We start from the raw sequence: 15245 nt of genomic DNA, 5'->3' as shown, positions 1-15245 counted from the left end.
TCCTATCAGAATAGCTCTTCTGTATCGATTGCGCTGTATGAAGCCTCTTTTGAATCACCTTCACCTTTTTCTAAAGCATCATGCACCAAGTTTCTCCCCAATAGCCTAGCCTCACCGGGCTCGAACCAACCAACTGGAGATCTCCACCGTCTCCCATACAAAGCCTTATACAGAGCCATCTGAATACTCAACTGGTAGTTGTTGTTATAAGTAAACTCTGCAAGCGGTAGAAACTGATACCATGACTCTCCGAAGTCAATAACACAAGCACACAACATGTCCTCTACTATCTGAATAGTGCGCTCGGACTGCCCGTCCGTTTGAGGGTGAAAAGCTGTGCTCAACTCAACCTGAGTACCCAACTCTCGTTGTACAGACCTCAAAACAGCGATGTAAATTGAGTGCCCCTATCTGAAATGATGGAAACTAGGACATCATGCAAACGAACAATCTCACGGATATAGATCTCTGCCAACCATTCTGAAGAATAGATAATACATACAGGAATGAAGTGTGCGGACTTGGTCAGCCGACTCTCCCACTTCTACTCAGGAATATCTATCTACTGTAGCAAACCACCCGGTCTCTGATGCTCAAATTTTACATGCTGACAATTGAGACACCGAGCTACAAATCCCACAATGTCTTTATTCATTCTTTTCCACCAATAGTGCTGCCTCAAATCTTGATACATCTTCACGGCACCCGGATGAATAGAATACCATGAGCTATGGGCCTCCTCCAGAATCAACTCCCAAAGCCCATCCACATTGGGCACACAAATCCAGCCCTACATCCTCAACACCCCATCATCATCAATGGTCACATTTCTGGCATCATCATGTTGAACTCTGTCCTTAAGGACAAGAAAATGCGGATCATCATACTGGCGCTCTCTGATGTGATCATATAAGGAAGACCGAGAAACCACACAAGCCAATACCTGACTAGGCTCTGAAATATCTAACCTCATGAACCGATTGGCCAAGGCCTGAACATCAACTGTAAGAGGTCTCTCCCCAACTGGAATATATGCCAAACTCCCCATACTCACCGCCTTTCGGCTCAAGGCATTGGCCACCACATTGGCCTTTTCCGGATGGTACAATATTGTGATATCATAATCCTCAAGCAACTCCAACCACCTCTGCTACCTCAAATTGAGATCCTTCTGTTTGAACAAGTGCTGGAGGCTACGATGATCAGTAAACACCTCACAAGACACACCATACAAGTAATGCCTCCAAATCTTCAACGCGTGAACTATGGTAGCCAACTCCAAATCATGAACGGGGTAGTTCTTTTCATGAGGTTTCAAGTGACGAGAAGTACAAGCAATAACTCTACCCTCCTGCATCAACATACATCAAATCCCAACTCTCAAAGCATCACAATACATGGTATATGAACCTGAAGCTGATGGCAAAACCAACACTGGAGCTAAGGTCAAAGCTATCTTGAGCTTCTAAAAGCTCTCCTCACACTCGTCTAACCATACAAATGAAGCACCCTTCTGAGTCAACTTGGTCAAGGGCGATACGATAGATGAGAATCCCTGAACAAACTGACGTTAATGGCCTGCCAAACCAAGAAAGCTGCGAATCTCTATGGTTAAGGACGGTCTGGGCCAATTCTATACAGCCTCTATCTTCTTTGGATTAACCTGAATACCCTCACTGGATACGACATGCCCCAAGAAAGCCACTGAACTAAGACAAAACTCACACTTGGAGAATTTTGCATAAAGCTTCTCCTCTCTCAATCTCTGCAACACAACTCTCAAATACTCCGTGTGCTACTCCTGACTATGCAAATACACTAGAATATCATCAATGAAGACTATGACAAATGAGTAAAGATAAGGCCGAAACACACTGTTAGTCAAATGCATGAACGGTGATGGGGCATTGGTCAACCCAAAAGACATCACCAAGAACTCATAATGACCATATCGGGTCCTGAAAGCTATCTTAAGAATATCCGAGTCCCTGATCTTCAATTGGTGATAACCTGAATGGAGATCAATCTTGGAGAACACTCTTGCTCCTTGAAGCTGGTCGAATAAATCATCAATGCGAGGCAAAGGATACTTGTTCTTAATCGTTACCTTGTTCAATTGCCTATATTCAATGCACATCCTTATAGTGCGATCCTTCTTCTTCACAAATAGAACTGGCGCATCCCAAGGTGACAAATGAACCCTTTATCAAGGAGTTCTTGAAGCTGCCCATTTAATTCCTTCAACTCTGCTGGTGCCATACGATATGGTAGAATAGAAATGGGTTGAGTGTCCGGCACCAGGTCAATACCAAAATCAATATCCATGTCCGGTGGCATGCCCGACAGGTCTACAGGAAACACATCGGGAAAATCCCTCACAACTAGAACAAAATCAATACTGGGAGTCTCAGCACCGACATCCCTTACAAAGACTAGATACAAAAGAAAACCCTTCCCAACTATACGCTGGGCTTTCAAGAACGAGATCACTCTACTGGGAACATAATCAGTCACACCTCGCCACTCAATCCGTGGCACACCCGGTATAGCCAATGTGACTGTCTTAGCATGACAGTCCAAAATAGCACGACACAGAAATAGCCAATCCATGCCCAAAATGACATTGAAATCCACCATGCACGATAATAAAAAATCCACACGGGTCACCAGACCCCCAATAGTCACCACACTCGACCAGTACGCATGGTCTATAACAACAGTATCGCCCACTGGGGTAGATACATGAACATGTGAAGCAAGAAACTCACGGGGCGTACCCAAATAATAAGCAAAGTATGATGAAACATAAGAAAAAGTGGAACCGGGATCAAATAATACAGAAGCATCTAAGTGGCAGACTGAAACAATACCTGTAATAACAACATCTGAAGCAATAGCATCGAGTCTACCCGAAAGTGCATAGAAACGGGCCTGACCGCCACCTGATTGACCTCCCCTCTCTAGGGCGACCCCTAGCTGACTGGGCTGGTGGTGATGAAGTAACTGGCGCTGAAGCCGATGACTGATTCACCCGCACGCCTAAAACTGGAACAAACTTAGCACATAATCGTGCAATCGACTAATTAATAGTGGACTCCCCCACTTGGCTCGAAGCCATAGACCAAAACATTCACAATAACTCATTACACATATACTTTATTGTTGCCATAATACCATAGTGAGATTAAACTCGATCCTTCGTAAGTTCGTGAAACACAGACCATCTGGTACTTTAACTCTTATGCATATCTCTCATTCACTCACGTAACAGTTAAACCCACTCTCTTAAATTGCAACACATATATTTCACTTATAAATGAGATCTTCTAACAGATAACATAGGGATCACACAACCTCAGAACACTCCACAGGAGATAACCCACCTGTTTTGCCTCAGACTAGCATTTCTTTATACCTCCCACTGTCATAAACGTTATGTAGTCACTTAATCTTCCTGAGTCTGAGCTCATACCGCAACATTAAATTTACTCCACTCCTAACTTGGAAACATGGAATACATCAAATCAAAATGAAAATTGAGCACCTAATAGTCCTTCTATCCTCCAGCAACCCCTTCTCGTCGCTTCCAAATCACATGAATACATCTCGCAGTCACATCACACTCCTCATGTAACTATCCAGAAATCACCCCCTTAATAGGAACATAACAGAACATATGGATCCAGAAACACGCGCTCACGAAATCAACAGCTCAAGGTATAGGCGAACATCCGGCCTCAAGTCCTCCAGACTAGCCCAACATCAACGCACAGAGGTCACATCTCGCCCTCGATCAGGGAATCACAAGACATCGATGCATATCCGATACCGAGAGCTCATGTAAGCACACAAACGCGTGGAAGAAATTCAAAGAGTTACATTTCTAGCTGAATCAAGGATACACGATAAGAATTTCAAGAATGTGAAGTTTTTCCTCGAATCTGCCGGAAGCTGGAATGATCAACACTCGGGAGCGGGATTAGCTACACCTGAATCTGCACACAAGGGTGAAGGGAGTAAAATGAGTACTCCAACTCAGTGAGTAACAAAAGTAAATAATAACTGAAAGTAAGAAAACACGTAAGGCACAAAGCATTCTATAATGAAATAGTAAAGCCAATTAAAAACAGTAAATCAGTGAAAGATAGGTAGAATTCTTTAACTCAAATATAGTTTCATGAAAAACCTTTTTAAATGTTTAGCAGGTAATTGATAGTCAAATTATAAAAAGTAAACACATAAAGGCTCACCTCTCGGGCACAATATCAACAAATCCTCCCCTCGAACAACATCTCAGAACAGTACCAGCCCCTCCGGCAATCACATAGGACAATACCAGCCCCTCGGGCTCAATCTCACATCAAAATGGGTACCCGCGCTCACTGGAGGTGTATAGACCCCTAGAAGGACCCCTTACGGGCCAAGCGCAATATCAAGCCACCTCGTGGCATCATCACTAGGCCCTCGGCTTCATATCAATCAAGCCACCTCGTGGCGTACAATCTCAGGCCCCCGACCTCATAATCAGTATCAAATGTTTCCTCACAACATAGGCCCTCGGCCTTACTCAGTCAAAAATCCTCACAAGTCACTCGAGCAGTAGTAAAACATGTTTCTTAGCCCAAAATATCATTTAAAAGATCATGTAAGTGTTAAAACAGAGTGAACATGACTGAGTACGACAACAGTAAAATATAACATGACTGAGTTCAAGTAAAAAGTTAAAACAATGAGGAATACCAGTAAAAATTCCCGAAGAATTCAAATAGTTGGCACAAGGCCCAAATATGGCATTCAGCCTAAATCATGATGATAGCAAATTAATTTCAATCAATTACGTTGTAAAATAGTCATTCGGTACGGACTAAGTCACAATCCCCAACAGTGCACGACCCCATGCTCGTCATCAAGCGTGTGTGTTACCTCAATATAGCATAACGATGTGCAAGTCCGGGGTTTATACCCTCAGAACATCATTTACAATCATTACTCACCTCGAATCGGTCAAATCTCTAGCTCGCGATGCCTTTGCCCCTCGAATTGGCCTCCACACGCGTCAAATCTATCCAAAATCAGAACAAGGACATCAAAATATGCTAAGGGAACGAAGCCCAAGTGAAAACAATTAAAATACGACACAAATCCTGAAATTACCAAAACCTGACCCCCGGGCCCACGTCTCGGAATTCGATAATTTTTATATCAATAGATTCCTTATCTCCCCACTAGTTCATACATATCAAAATTTCTAAAATCCGACCTCAAATGGTTCTTCAAATACTCAATCAAAGGTCTAAATTTCCAAGCCCTAGTTCTTCAATTTTTAGCTTATTTTCCATGATTATTTAGGTGGAATTCATATTAGAATCGAGTTTTAAGTCCAAGAGTCTTACCTCCAAGTGATTTCCCTTGAATCCCTCTTCAATCCCCTTCAAAAAAGCTCCAAAAACGACCAAAAATGGAAGAAATAAACCCCACATTCGCGGACAAGATGACCTTTTAAACCTTCTGCCCAGGCCTAAATTCCTTCTTCGTGAATGCGGTCAAAGCCTCGCGTTCGCGAAGCACAAATTAACTTTGACCAATTCAAGACTAAATCTACTCTGAACCTCCAAAACTCATTCTGATCGCACTCCTAAGTCCCAAATACCTCTCGAAGCTAACCGAACCATCGGAACTCACATCCGAGCCCTCTAACACACAAGTCAACATCTGATTGATTTTTCCAACTTAAACTCACTCTAAAGAGACTAAGTGTCTCAAACCTTACCAAATCCTTTCCGAACTCGATCTGACCAACGTGATACTATACACTAAGCATAAAGAAGCAGAAATGAGGAAAACAGAGCGGTAACTCATGAGACGACTGGCCGGGTCGTCATACCAAAATACATGAGATAAAAATTATCTTGTTCATTTTCCCTGGATCACCCCAATACTTATCAAACTTTTCTTTCATATTCTTTGCCATTTCACTTAAAACTGTATCTTCATTTTCTATCAATTGCTTCAAATAAACAGCAACTGTGCAAATTTCAAGAAAATGAATATTCGATGTAACATAATGCGATCCAGATATCTTCAAAGTAAGAAGATAGAAGATTTCAAGAAACTTTGTAATTTTTTTATATTCTCCCAATTACTACTCAAAAGTTCACCTGTAGAAATTCCAACATCAATATAAGAATGCTCAAGATAATGTCTCAAGCCAAGTTTACTAGAAGAATAATGTGAAATGCACTTTCAAATTCAACAGCCCTGCGCAACATCAAGTAGGTGGAATTCCACCTAGTTGGAACATCTAAGCATAAAGTTTTTTTACAATTGAGTTGTTCATCATCAAAATTCTTGAAACCTCTTCAACCTCGCAGGAGACTGCCTAACATATCTCATTGCATGCCTAACATGTTCAATAGACATGAAGATTCTTTTAAACCATCCTGGACCACAAGATTCATGATGTGAGCCACACATCTCACATGAAGGTGAGTACCATTCATCAAATTAGTTCCCATTTTTGTTAATTGATTAGACAATTCTTTTACTGTCACATCATTTGAGCTTGCATTATCAACTGTGACAGTGAAGATCTTATTTATCCCCCACTCACGTAATATTGATACCATTTACCATATCTTCGCCTTTGTGACTAACAATAGAACAAAAATTAATTATTCTCTTATGCATATTCCATTCATTATCAATCCAATGGGCAGTGTTACATATGTAATTGATTCTTTGTATAGAAGTCCAGGTATCAGTGGGTGCTCTTTGTTTTGTTTTTATAAAAGACCTCTTCAACTTTTGCTTTTCTTCATTAAAAAGATCAAAACAATCCCTAGTTACAGTACTATGGGAAGGGATCCGAAAATAAGGTTGCGCCACTTTCATAAAGTCTCTAAAACCTTCTTTCTCAACAAAGCTAAAAGGAAGCTCATTAATTATTACCATACGACATAATGCCTTCCTACATTCTTCTTAATCAAATTTCCAAGTAACAACAGCTACGTCACCCTAACTATCCCCGGAACAGATTGAAAGCCTAAATTTGATTATTTTTTATCAATAATAGCAGGGCATTTAGGACACTTAAGCATATGAGAAAGAAGTTTCGACGTACCGTCTTTGGTCTTAAATACATACTCAATAAAGCAATAGTCACATTTTGCTTTTGTACTCCCTTCAGAAGTAATAATTTCTATAAAATGATCCTACACAACATACCTTTTTTTCCTTTTTTTTGGTTATATTTGACTCCGTTGTTTGAGCTTGACTTATTACATTTGAATTAGAAGCCTCACTTTCACCCATCATCACCTTATCACTTTATATATCTTCAGCCATGTATGAATCACTGCAACAAGAAAAGAAAAGGAATGAGAATAACAAGTTGCTTAACATATATTTATACAAGCCATGTATGAGTCGTTTAACAAATTAGTCATTTGTAATTATAATATGATGTAATTAAGGAAAAAGTAGTCCTAATGGATATGCCACTGTAACTCTTACTAGCTATAACATGGATCATACAAGGATATCAAATTTCATTGAGATAACTATGTGATTGCCTGAGTTTAGATGCAAAGGAACAATTTCAGTAGTTTAGCTCATTAAATATAATGGTATCTAAGCTTTTATTAATTTATTCATAGCACAAACGAAGCAAAATTACAATAAATGTGTGGTCCTTCTCTTTGTTTCTTGTTCATTTCTCTTAGAAAGGTAACAATATATTAATAATCAACACAAAGGCTGTGTTGGAGCCATATTTACAATTTTAAAAAGCAAAAATATGAGCTAAATCTTCATACTAGGGCACTAAGAATTCTAATGAGAATTGACATGCTCTTTGATTTTAAAGACATCAACAAGAAAAGAAACTTACCATCTGCTGATTGTTGCTCCGGCTATGGCGAGATGGAGAGGCAAGACGACGAGATGGAGAGGCGAGTCGGCGAGACGGAGACGACGAGTCGACAAGATAGAGTGCTAGAAGCCTAGAAGTCGACAAGATAGAGTACTACTGGTGGCTGCTAGTTGAAATTTAGGCATTAGGGTTTCTGATTATTTAGGAATTAGGCGTTAGAGATAGAGCATTGGAAGTGGAAGGATTTTTGATATTTAATATATATATATATATATATATATATATATATATATATATACTCTTAACGGGTTAACGGATTATCCATTAAGAAAATTGAATAATCCTCCCCCAAACTGATAAGTCGTTAATAAAAAAAATTCAATTCGGTTCCCGTCCCTTAAACTATTAATCCGATACCAATAAGCCATTAAGCTTCGGTTTCGGTTCAGTTTTCAGTTTCGGTTCGGTTTTGAACACCCCTAATCCCAATCATCCAGTGGATCGGTTGCATCTGACCTATCATTTGTGATACTCTTGATTCCGGTGTTACCATTCTACCTTCTTCTTCCGTCTCCGGTATTGTAGGCGGCGAAATTATCGGTGATTTCCATCGGGCCATCGTCTTTGTGCGTACCTTAGCTTTCCCTACTTAACGTGCGCCTTCAGAGCTCAGGCCATCTAATTGACCATGTACACAAAATCAACCTATTGCACTTTGTTTTTGTCGAAGCTTTGATGTTAACTACTTTTCCTTTCTTATTTTAATTCTAACTCCTTCACGTTAAAACCATGTGAAGCATATTAAAGACAATTTTCAATAAATATTGATATGAGATAATGCTTATGTTATTACTGTTTTAATATGATGTTTCAAGATCCCTTCTCCCATAAATTTTACAGTGGCGATTTTAAAGGCGGGCAGTGAGGTCGTTGCCTTAAGCCACAAAAATCTGAAGGCCCCAAATTTATTTTAAATTATTATTATTATTATCTATATTATATAATTTATATAAATAATTACTATAAAGAAAAGTATTATAGTATATTTTTTCTTAATTAATTGAGGTTATTTTATACCAATAAGTTTATAAAATTATGATAATTTTCTTCACCGATTAATTAGTTATTCGCTTCACTCTTCAATTTTATCCTTTTTATATGGGAATTAAGTTATATATATCGATATTCTTTTTACAATATTCTCTAAAATTGTATGCACACAAAGTATCCATGGACTGATTTTTTTTAGTGTAATTCAACATATTATATTAGGTTATTTATAATTTATTTTAGATTGTCACGACCCAAACTGATGGGCTGCAACGGGCACCCGGTACCTTACTCAACCGAATACCTACGTAATGTATCTTTCGTATCATATTATCATAGGTAAATGAGCTAGAGAGGCTATCATGAGATAAGTACAATAAAACATGGAGAAATACTCGACATTGGACGATCCAACATGTAATCCAAACTTATACATATGACGTACGGGCCTATAAAGCCAAAATAACCGCTCGTATATTGAACATAGACCGACTAGGCCATACAATATTTTACGTACATGACATCTGTCTACAAGCCTCTGCGGATACATAATTGTCATAAGGTTGGGACATAGCCCCGCCATACCAAATAATACACATCTAAATCATAATGACCAAATAAGCAACTACGGAGCAAATGGAGTGCACCAACATCTTCCACTGAGCTGATTGCCTACTTGGAGGACTCTCGACCTGTCTATCGAGACCTGCGGGCATGAAATGCAGTGTCCCCAGGTAAAAGGGACGTCAGTACAAATAATGTACCGAGTATGTAAGACACATAAATAAGTACATAACAGACATGGAAGGGATATAGAGTAAATGACTCAACCTGTAAGTCTTGATAATTCCGTAAATCATGAATAATTATAGTGTCATGCATATGCGTATGAATGTCATGTCGTGCATAGGTACGTGTTTCATAACATCATCAGGCCTCTGAGGGCATCCCATCATATCATCTCGGCCACTATGGGCAAAATCATCAACATATATCAGCTGATCAGGTGGTGGTGCATATATAACACCGTAACCTTTTCCCATATCCCATATAAATATAATATACATATATACGCGTATATAACGCCATCTGGTCATGGGTCAATGTACATGTATAAATAAGAAATATGTTAATAAGATTTTCTTGGAATGCCATAAAAACCCATATGCCTTTCGGATAAACTTTATCAAATACGTATTTTTTTGAGATCCATGAACAAAAAATATAATAATAATCCACATGGGGAATCAAAAATATAGACACCCCTAGTATTTCTATGAATAGAATCATTTATGAAAGTTGTGTATATTGCTCGTCTCATTTGTATTATTTGGATCATGCCAAAAAGAAAGAAGGGATAGTCTTAACATACCTGAGTCGATTCTCTTAACAATTCCTCTAACCCATGTCTTTGTGACAACACGTAACGACGGATCAGAGTAGGAAAAATTCCGTATGATATTCTTGGAAAAGATTACACCGTACTTCCTCAGAATCGCAAAATCTCGTCGCTATTACGTAGTATAATTTTGTATGAAATGTTCTCCATAGAGGAGTTACCTTGCTGAAATTTATATACCTTGGATTCATTAAGAGAATCCATCTCTTAATGAAGTAGTCTTATAAACCCACTAAAGTGATGACTAAGACCTTAGGAATGACACATTATCAATTAGTTTGAAGAGTCACCTAAGTTAATTAGGTAGCTGCCACGTTAGTTCTTAGCCCTTCCCAACCAATTAGATACCAACATCTTAATTAATTGCTAATCTCCCACTAAAATTAATAATTACCCAATTATCCATATAATTAAGAATTCTCTCAAATTACTTAAAATATTACTTATTTTTAATACACTTTATATATCTTACTATCATGGTCATATGGTACCTTGTATGGTACTAGTCCATAAATATCGGGTGTTAATGCTCGTCCCGAATTGCATCCTCAACATGCCAAACTTGGACGAAAATTTATTTTCTTTGACTTGCTTCCCCTCTCACCTTCTCGAATTTACTCATCACTTGTTTGAAATAGTATAATTCTTATAATCTCCAAATAATCTTTTCCTTGAACTTATGTCAATTACCTTACGACAAATTCAACGTACCATACTATAGGGTGCAACATCGTCGTAATTTAATACTGCAAAGTGTAGAATTTTCGTAATGTAGTACTGCAAGGCGTAACATCATCACAATATAATACTGCGGGACGTAATATTGACATAATATTACGGGGCGTAACATCATTCCCACCTTTGGAACATTCGTCCTCGAATGTTGACTGATGTTCTTTTCATTTTCATAACTTATAGCTCTTGTGAATACCTTAATACTCTCCTTGCCATTTAGGCAGTTTTTCTGTGAATAAATCCAAAGGCCATGGCATTGCTTCCTTTAGGCCTCTCTCCCATGCCATGACTTGCGATCGAATTCCTTCCAATCTCGTAATTGTTGCTACCTTCTACCATGCATCCTCTACGATGTTGATCTTGTAAGTATGCCTATGCGACTCTCCTCTCCTTTTTCCTCTAGCTTTTAGACAATCTCTAGGCCTTACTTTCTAAATATATACAAGGCTCAATAGGATGCCTCTCTGGGCATCTATAGGTGTACTAAAGTTCTTCGCTTGATACTTTGTAGAACTTACGAATATTGCTATATCTTATTTCATAGACCTGGTTATCCTTCGTATAACTTTACTGCATCTACATAGGTCATATTATGCCATAACTCTTACTTTAATTTATCGTTACTGAGGTCTGCAACCAACTCCAGGTTATCTCGTTGCTTATCCTTAAGATTGATGGTCTAATCTCATCTCATACTATTGAACTTTTATTCATTTACTGTTGATTCACCTTAATGTTGATCCATCATCTACCACTAATAACTTGATCTCTTATGTAACACCGCCGCTAGGGCTCGCTTCTCATATGGAACGTCTGGAGTAATTAGATTGATACACCTAGGGGTGATATAATACTTCCATAATCGTACATTATAATATCACAATGTGACTCACCTTATATGGGTATTTTAGTCCCTTACTGTCACACCTCCTTTTTGCGCGCCCGCCCCGAAGGATAAATGCGCGAGGGAGTTTTTCCAATTTAAGTGACAATATTCGAAATGAGATTATTTATTTAATTCAGAGTCGCCACTTGGGAAAGGTTTGGCTTTTGGTGTCCCAAGTCACCGGTTTATCTTGAATCCCAAATCGAGGAAATTTTCGACTTTCCAAATGAAGTCTGCGAACCAGAAATTCTAAGTAAGGAATTCTGTTGACCCGAGGGAAGGTGTTAGGCACCCACGGATCCCGTGGTTCTAGCACGGTCGCTTAAATTGTTATAATGGCTAAATATTTGATTTTAATACATGTTATAACTTGTGTGCTTTTATTAAGTTTAAACCGCTTTTATTATTATTTTTTAATAGAATTGCAACGTCGTGAATATGCATCTCGAACCACGTCGCAATCAATGCACCCGTGGTTGTTAATACATTCTGACTCCATTGAGATTTGGATTTGGGTCACATAAATGCGCACCCGAATTTAAGAATGTAATTTAATTAAAATCGCGCCTAAAGAGTCTAACGCGTTATTATCTTTGAGGAAGGCTGCGAAATTCGCTGAACAGCCCATCCCAAATTCTGAGTATTTTTAGTATATACATTTATGAGGGCCCCGCAGTTTGTGCATTTTATTGGGCGAGGCTCGACTCATTTTATTTTTAAAAGGGCAAGCCTAAAAGCAACTATGATTTTTATTTTTTGTTTTGTCTCTATCAAAAAAATCCTAATTTATTCACTAAGATTATCTAGAGCCATTATAATCGGGTTACATGAGATGCACCCCCGAAATTTAGAAATTAAGCATCACAACTACGTCACGGGAACCGTACCCGTAATCACAATGATTTATTAATTGCACCTAATCAACGAAACTTGATTAATAACATCTACCAATTCAAACAAATCTAGCTTTCATTTAGTGACTTGAGAAAATAATTCTAATCAAACACACATAAATCAAAACAGAAACAAAAGAAACAATAGTAAAACATTTAAACAGATCTAAATCAAAACTGAAACATTCATCTAATGCAAACAAGAAATTAGAGGAAATGAACCTTTGATATGAATATTCTATCAATAGACTGAGAAGACAACCTTCTTCATGAAATGGATACAGCTCAACAATCGTTACTCCAAAACGAAATAAAGCCAAGCAAAACCATACGGACTAGAAGGAGACTCAAACGGAAACCCGGACTAGCGACTTTGACCGGCAACGAAAATCCAAACGCATCTGTTCCGATTTTTTTAGCTGATTTCAGCAGATCTTTTGGCTCATTTTTGGTGGTGTTAGGGGTGGATTTTATGGCTGTTTGCAACAGGTTTTTGCTGCTATTTTAGAGGTCGTTTTGACTGAAGAAACGGAGCTATTTTCAAGCTTGTTTTGATGTGTTTTGAACTGATTTTGATGACTGAAATACTAGAGCTTCAAGGCTGGTTTTGATGGTGAAAAGTTCATTGTTTTCTGGTTTGAGAAGAAAGAAAGAAGGAGATACGTTGGGGAGGGGGTGTTCTGCCCGTGTATATCCGCGGTATATCGAGTGTATATCGAAGGTATACCCTGTCCGCGTTTTTGGGAGGGGGGTGTTCTTTTGCCAGAAAAATGGGTAATGGTTGGGTGGTTTGAAGAAGATGAAGAGAGGAGAGGGGGCTGGTGTCTAAGGTGTTCTGCCCGTGTGTGTTTTTGTTTGGGTTTTAATGGAGAATATTGAAGACCATGTGTGGGTTGTGTGTTGTGTGCATGTGCTAGCATGTGTGAGTTGTGTGTTGTGTTCATGTGCTAGCATGTGTGAGTTGTGTGTTGTGTTCATGTGCTAGCATGTGTGAGTTGTGTGTTGTGTTCATGTGCTAGCATGTGTGAGTTATGTGTTGTCATGTGCGTCTTGGCTGAAAATGTTTTGGGCTAGGTCCGAAAATTAGGCCTAAAATGAGTCGTTTGAACCCAAATATTATTCTTTCCTCGCAACCGATAATAAAAACACGACCTTATTTAATTAATCCTACGTAAGCAGAATAATTATTAAAACAAACTGACAATTAAAACAAACATATATATATATTTTTTGTATTTTTAAATTTATATAAAAATAAAAATAAAGTACTATTTTTGTATTTTTTCAAAATTTATGAGAAATAAATAAACTAAAATTTATATATCTTTTTTTTGTAATTTTTATTTTTGTGACGAAAATAAAGTAAAAAGAGTTAAAATAAGCTGAAATAGCTACATTAAGGCTAAATTAAATAGTTGCGTGCTAAAAATGTGAAAGATTTGGGGAGGGACAAAAATCACATGTCAACAGCTGCCCCTCTTTGACTGGAAATGCGAAGAGTTTTCAGACAAAGAATGACTAGACAGGTTTTTGACCCGACCCTTATTTAAGGAGACCAAAAGAAAGAAGAAAAGAGAATGTGACCGAGCTCTGGTATCTGAGCTGCCTACATATCCTTGGCTATAAAGGAATCAGGCCATGTGTAGTTCAGAAGTGAATGGGGCGATGGAGTGCCGAGGTTGAGAGCCGCGCGAGGTTCCGTCGAAGTTCCGGTCTGATGTCCTATTTATTACATAAAAATCAAAATAAAAAAGACTAACTAAGCCTATCAGCTACGAGTTACAAGATTCCTATCTATAATTCTTTTGCAACTTGATCTTGAGTCTTAGCTGATTCTGCTTGTAGACTTCGATCTGAATCTTGATGCTCTCAAGTTGTAGGAGCTTGTTTATTTCTGCGGCATTGAGTGAAGCGGGATTGGCGGCGCTTCGATCAGATTTTGAGCGATCCGCACTTTGTTTGCTCCAGTATTTGGGCTTATCTTCTTTTTGTTCTTTTCTTCCTTTCTTTATTCTGGATTGAGACTCACTCCGTAGGTCATCTCGATCCATGCACCTCAGGGTCAGACCTGCTAAGACAACAAAACAAACGAACGAAATTTTCTGCCCCAGTTTCACTAGGAAAATTTCGTGAGTTAATTGTCATGAAAATTTACAAAATTGATGAGGGGATTGGAAAACTCTAGTCTAAAACGCAACTCAGGGAATGGAGCCCTAATGTCGCAAAAGGTAAAAATGCGCAACTCAGGGATTGGAGCCCTAATGCTGGCTAAAAGGAAAAACAAAACGCTCAGTTCAAGGATTGGAGCCCTAATGCTGGCTAAATGGAAAATTGCTCAACTCAGGGATTGGAGCCCTAATGCTGGCTAAAAGGAAAAAACACTCAGTTCAGGGATTGGAGCCCTAATACTGG

At 38.6% G+C, this 15245-nt stretch overlaps 1 long non-coding RNA gene across 1 annotated transcript; it reads right to left on the bottom strand.

The window, feature by feature from the left end:
* Positions 1–9304: 9304 nt before the first annotated feature.
* LOC138886553 (uncharacterized) lies at positions 9305–13859 on the bottom strand. The gene is made up of 2 exons (XR_011405572.1): positions 10293–13859; positions 9305–9626 (listed from the first exon to the last, which is right to left on the bottom strand). It is a non-coding gene; the product is annotated as an uncharacterized lncRNA (long non-coding RNA).
* Positions 13860–15245: the final 1386 nt, after the last annotated feature.

This window comes from Nicotiana sylvestris, chromosome 2 (assembly GCF_000393655.2).
Source record: "Nicotiana sylvestris chromosome 2, ASM39365v2, whole genome shotgun sequence".
In the NCBI taxonomy this organism is placed as follows: Eukaryota; Viridiplantae; Streptophyta; class Magnoliopsida; order Solanales; family Solanaceae; genus Nicotiana; species Nicotiana sylvestris.
The sequence above is the reverse complement of the archived record's forward strand: the minus strand, read 5'-3'. Positions and strand labels throughout refer to the sequence as shown.